This window comes from Podarcis erhardii, assembly GCF_964252035.2.
Source record: "Podarcis erhardii genome assembly, chromosome: 16".
NCBI classification, from domain to species: Eukaryota; Metazoa; Chordata; class Lepidosauria; order Squamata; family Lacertidae; genus Podarcis; species Podarcis erhardii.
Genome location: NC_138514.1, coordinates 36,103,515 through 36,109,483, shown reverse-complemented (window position 1 = coordinate 36,109,483; position 5,969 = coordinate 36,103,515).

Here is a 5,969-nt window from a genome sequence, read left to right as displayed (position 1 = left end):
GTCAGCGCCAGGAGCTCTGGGTGAAACATCTGGCCAGGATGGATGGGAGTTGCCAGTCAACACCACCAAGAGGGCACCAGGTTGAGGAAGGTGGCTCTGATTCAATGATGGGAAGCCTGTGACTTTCCAGATGTTGTCGGACTCCAACTCCCAGCAGCCAGCACGGCCCGGGATGATGGGAGTTGTAGTGCGGCAACATTTGCAGCACTGCCAACATCTCCCCAGTCTGGATTTGAGAAATCTGGCATGGAACTTCGCACCCGAAACCCTCCAAAATCTACGTTAGTTGTTTTTGGGTTTTTTACATTTTAAATCACCCTTTGGTCCTCGGATGGACGGCAGTATAAAAGTTTAATAAATATAAAATGAAACAATAATAATAATAAATAAAATGATGTGATTTCTGTTCGGGGAAGGGAGAAAGGCATTAGAAGCAAAGTAATTCACAACTTTTTTTTTGCAAATGAGAAGTAAGGGTGTTTTGAGTAACCATTCCCTTCCTTCTCCATCCAATTTGTTGAAATTCAGGGATTCCCGCCCACCCGCTGCCAAGATTCTACAATAGAATCTTTCACCTTTGGTGGACGTGCCCAAAGATTAAGGCTTTCTGGGAGATGATCTATAATGAAATGAAAAAGGTATTTAAATATACCTTTCTGAAGAAACCAGAGGCCTTTCTCCTGGGCATGGTCGGCCAATTGGTGCCAAAGAAGGACAGAACTTTTTTCATGTATGCAACAACAGCAGCAAGAATACTTATTGCAAAGTATTGGAAGACACAAGATCTACCCACCCGGGAAGAGTGGCAGATGAAGGTGATGGACTATATGGAATTAGCGGAAATGACTGGCAGAATCCGAGACCAAGGAGAAGAGTTGGTGGAAGAAGATTGGAAGAAATTTAAAGACTATCTGCAGAAACACTGTAAAATTAATGAATGTTAAAATGATGTTGGATTGAAAATAAGTGGCATTAGCAACAAAGTTAAAAAGAGTATGCAAAAATGAATTGATAATGGATGAAAATATAGAGTTATAATATGTTAAGATATAGAGTTAAGATAAATGAAAGAGGGTAAGGATTTGCTGATTTGATTATGTAAATAGGAATACAAAAAGGGGAGGTGTGAGGAGGTCAAAGAAACAAGCTAATGAGTTTAAAGTTATTAAAAATGGACTTGTTTTTAACTTCTTTTTTTCTATTTTTCTCGTTTTCTGTATTTTTGTATTTCTTTTTTTCTTTTTGCTTTATTATGTATTTTTGTATTTATGACTTTGTAAAATCTTAATAAATATTCTTAAATGCAATAGAATCATAGAACTGCGGAGTTGGAAGGGACCCCAAGGATCATCTAGTCCCGCCCCCGGCAATGCAGGAATACGCAGCTGTTCCATACAGGGTTTGAACCTAAAACCTTTGCATTATGAGCACCACACTCTCACCAACTGAGCTATCCAGACTGGCATATTCATGGACACACACCCTCTCCTCTCGCCAACCCCTCTGGCAGCTTCCCATGGCTCACTCTACACACAGCAAAGTTGGGGATTCAAACCAGGGTCTCCCAAGGTCCTAGTCTGACACGCTAACCACTACCCCACTCTGCCTCTCCACTGACGCCTATGCAGCTCAGGGCCAAGTTGCATGCAAGACCACACCAGCATGGCGTAGTGGTCTGAGCTCCTTGCAAGGGGGAAGATGGGATATAAATGCAATAAATTAATAAAAATGAAGCAAGGCAAACCTGTTTAGGTAAGTTTTAAATGTCTGATGTTTTATTGTGTTTTTAATATTCTGTTGGGAGCCACACAGAATGGCTGGGGAAACCCAGCCAGATGGGCAGGGTATAGATAAATAATAATAATAATAATAATAATAATAATAATAATAATAATAAATTATAATTAAATTAATTATAATTAAATAATAATAATATAATTATATTATAATATAATATTATTAACAACCCCTTCCCTTTACACCTCGTTCACCCCTTCCCTATTTCTCCATAGACTCCCCAAAGCCCTCCCCTCCCGACTCCCTTTTACTAAACCACTGTGTGAAGGGCCTCTCCTGAACTGTCCTTTCCCCACGCTGCAGTGAGTGACGACACGTTACGTTTTAATGTATATTGGAAGATATAGGGATCAGCAGAGATATACCTTACAGTTCCAGTCCACAGGCCTGTTTGCCAGCAGCAGTGCCCAACTGGAAGCCCCCAAGCGAGGCATCAGCTTTCCCTGGCTCTTTGCTTCCACAGCTGGTGTTTAGCAGATAGACTGTGCCTGGATATGGAGGCTTCATGGAGCTACCACGGCTAGCAGCAGTTTGATAGGGCTAGCCCGCTTCGCACACTCACATAAATCCTTAAAAAGAAATAAATCTGGCAGTAGCCCTCGCGGCCTCTTTCCCTTCCCTTCTCTCATTCTTTTTTATCACCACACCAAACAGCAAAGGTCTCTCTGAAGGCTGTTTACGGCACAACACCAAACTGAAATCAGGGCAGCCAATAAAATCTGCAGTGAGCGCAACCTTTTCATGGCACCGCGGGGAAACGCCGGCGCTAGCACAGAGGCAGGGAGGCAGGAACGAAGGACAACTTTTGCCCGGCTTTAAAAAGACGCCAATTAAGAAGCAAACTGCTTTGGCACTGAATGGTCACCACCAGCCTTGTGAAAGTGGCAAGGGCCCTCCTGATCGGCTTTTGCGCTTTTTTAAAATGTCCACTTAATCAACCTGGACATTTGCCCACTTAATCAACTGGTACCAAAGCATCCCACCTTCTTGCAGGTTGATGGACTTTTTGCCTTCTTTTAAATGCCCGCTTAATCAACTCAAACACTCGCCGACTTAATCAATGAGCTACACCCTGAATAGCTAACAATCTTCCCTTCGCCACTGTATGGCAAATGAACAGGCTGAATGATGCAGCCTTGTTAAATCACTCCAGCAGCATCTTTCCACAAGGGAGACCCCCAGCCGACAAGATCACCCTCTCATCACTGTGATCTTTGTGCTCCGAGCTGATCTTTCCAACAGTCCCTTCTGGAGAGTCGTGCGTGTGTGAGATCAGGTCATTGCAAAACTCTCCGGGGTGGGTTGAATCACTGACTCACACACACAAAAAGGGAGAGCGAAAGAGGCAAGCTCTCTGAATGCGGCAAATAAATCTCTCTCCCATGACTATGTCGGAGAGGGAATGGTGAGGAAAAAACGGGATCTCTCCGGTCTGCGGCTGGGGAGCGGCTCGTCCATCGTCCATCGATGACAGCCACATCCGGTGAAGCTGCAAACCGGCTCCTACAAGATCAAATGCCAAAGATCTCCTCAAGCCCATTAGACATAACCTTCACTTGGAGAGCTGGTGTGGGGCAGCGTTTAGGGTGTCGGGTTAGGACTTGGGGGGGGGGTCCATGGACTATGCAGAATAAGATAAATTAACAGGAAGGATTTGAAACCTGCGAGATCAGAGATTTTTAGAGGACTGGAGTAAATATATGAATTATTTGAAAAGTAATTGTGATGAACTGATTACGCTAGTAGGATTGCAAGAAGTTTTGTGAGGTGGATTATTTGAAATATTACAAGAAAGACTATGAAAAGAATTATTAGTTAAGGATAATATAGAAATTAAGAAATGCAGAATAAGTGATTAAGAACGGAAAATCATCAGAGGCGTTGACGGAAAACTAAAATATTGTTTAAAGTGAGAAGATATGTTGTATGACTGTTGGAACTGATATATTATAAAATCAATAAAAATGTATTTTTTTTAAAAAAAGGACTGGGGGGTTCCAAATCCCCACTCGGCCTTTGCGAAGGTCACTGGGGGGGTGACTTTGGGCCACACCCCTCACAGGATCGTTGTGGGGGTGGAAATGAGGACGAACAGCGTTCCACCTCAAGCTCCCTGGAGAAAAAGGGGGAGATATGGATGCCAAAGTCGTTGGCATCCGCCTGGCTTGACAGACAATGGAGTGTGCCTTCGGGGGTGAAGTCAGATTGCTGTGCTAGCAGCACTGAAGTGACCTCCCTGGAGTGCAAGTCTGGGCAGTGGGTCTGGGGGTCCTGGGCTGCTCAGATGACAAGACCCACCCCCTCTCGGCCTCGCTGAAGTGGCCCAAAGGAAAGCAGAGCAAGACGTTTGGCACCCGTCCGGTTGCAGGAGTTTTGGGGTGTACAAGGCACCACCCAACTGTCTCAGGGACTCCACATTTGTGTTGGGTTTACAACAGGGGTCAGCAAGCTTTTTTAGCTGTGGGCCAGTTCACAGTCCCTCAGACCATGTGGGGAGCTGGACTATATTTCGAAAAAAAAACAAAAACGAATTCCTATGCCCCACAAATAACCCAGAGATGCATTTTAAATAAAAACACACGTTCTACTGATGTAAAAACACCAGGCAGGCCCCACAAATAAACCAGAGATGCATTTTAAATAAAAGGACACATTCTACTCATGTAAAAACACACTAATTCCGCGAGCTGGATTAAGACGGCGATTGGGCCCCCGGGCCTTAGGTTGCCTACCCCTGGTTTACACTTTAACCTTTTCTTCTCCCGAAGAAACAGAGGTTTAGTATCAGAGTTTTCCTTCTCCTTAGATGGGCTCCCTTCCTAGGAGGAAGAGCCCCATCAGCCCCTCACTTCCCTCTACGGCACGTGCAGAAACTGCCTTCGTAACCGTTGGACCCACTTTTGCTCTCGTCCACTCGATCCATTCGTAAATACAGTGTTCCCTCGGGTTACAGACGCTTCAGGTTACAGACTCCACTAATCCAGAAATATTACCTCTGGTTAAGAACTTTGCTTCAGGATGAGAACAGAAATCGCGCGGCGGCAGCGGGAGGCCCCATTAGCTAAAGTGGTGCTTCAGGTTAAGAAGAGTTTCAGGTTAAGAACGGACCTCCGGAACGAATTAAGTTCTTAACCCGAGGTGCCACTGTAAACACAAGGCAGATTCTGGACGGGGAGGAGGGGTTTGCAGCAGGAGTCGGATGCAGGAAAGACTTTCTGAGTGGAACGGACTCCCTCCTTCGTTGGAGGTTTCTAAGCAGAGGTGGGGGGATCTGCCAGGGATCCTTTCGCTGTGATTCCCTCCCCATAGGGGGTTGAGCTAGATGACCCCTGGGGTGCCTACAAGCTCTCCAGTCCCATGTTTCTATAACTTGTGCTCACTAAGCTAGACGGCTGCCTCCTTTATGTGCTGCAGAGGACACTGACCTTCTCCAGTGTGGTCAAAATAAACCCCCTACGTCTGTCCTGTATCTGGGAATGGGAAGACTGGTTTGCCCTCTTCGCCCGCCTGCCTCCCAGTGGAGGGGTCTTTAATTTCCCACCCTCGTCTGTGCAACGTACGCCATCTTCACACGTAAGCCGGGGATGGTGGGCCTCTCCCTTGGAGGTAAAAAAATATATATGTGGCCCTCCATACCTCTCTGCCCGGCCCTCAGGACTCGCCCTCAGGCCACACCCCCTGCAGAGCCACGCCCCCATGCCAGCCCTGTTTTGTGGCACCCTTGGGTGTTGGTTCTTGTCAGGGCTGGATTTAGGTTTGATGAGAGCCCTGAAGGGAACGGGGCCCTTTATATGTCCAGCTGTCCCTTTTTCAACAACAAATAGCCGCTGGTTTTTTGGGGGGTTGAATATATGCTATACAGTAATTTGTGGATCTAATAGGTATCTAAAGCTATTTACACACAACAAAATATGTATTTTATCCAAGTAATTGTCGAACTGAAGCACAATTAAGAACCAGTTATATTTTAGGGAGCAGGCTAGCAGGTGGGGCCCATTACTTACATCCTAGGAGCCTACACCACACAAAACGCTGTTGCTGTATGTAGGTTTTATTTTATTTGTATTTTATCTTATATTTTGGAAATGTACATCCAGTTTTTTCCCTTTAATTTTTTGGGGGCCCCCAAGAGAGTGGGGCCCTAAGCTATAGCTTGTTTGGCTTACACAGTG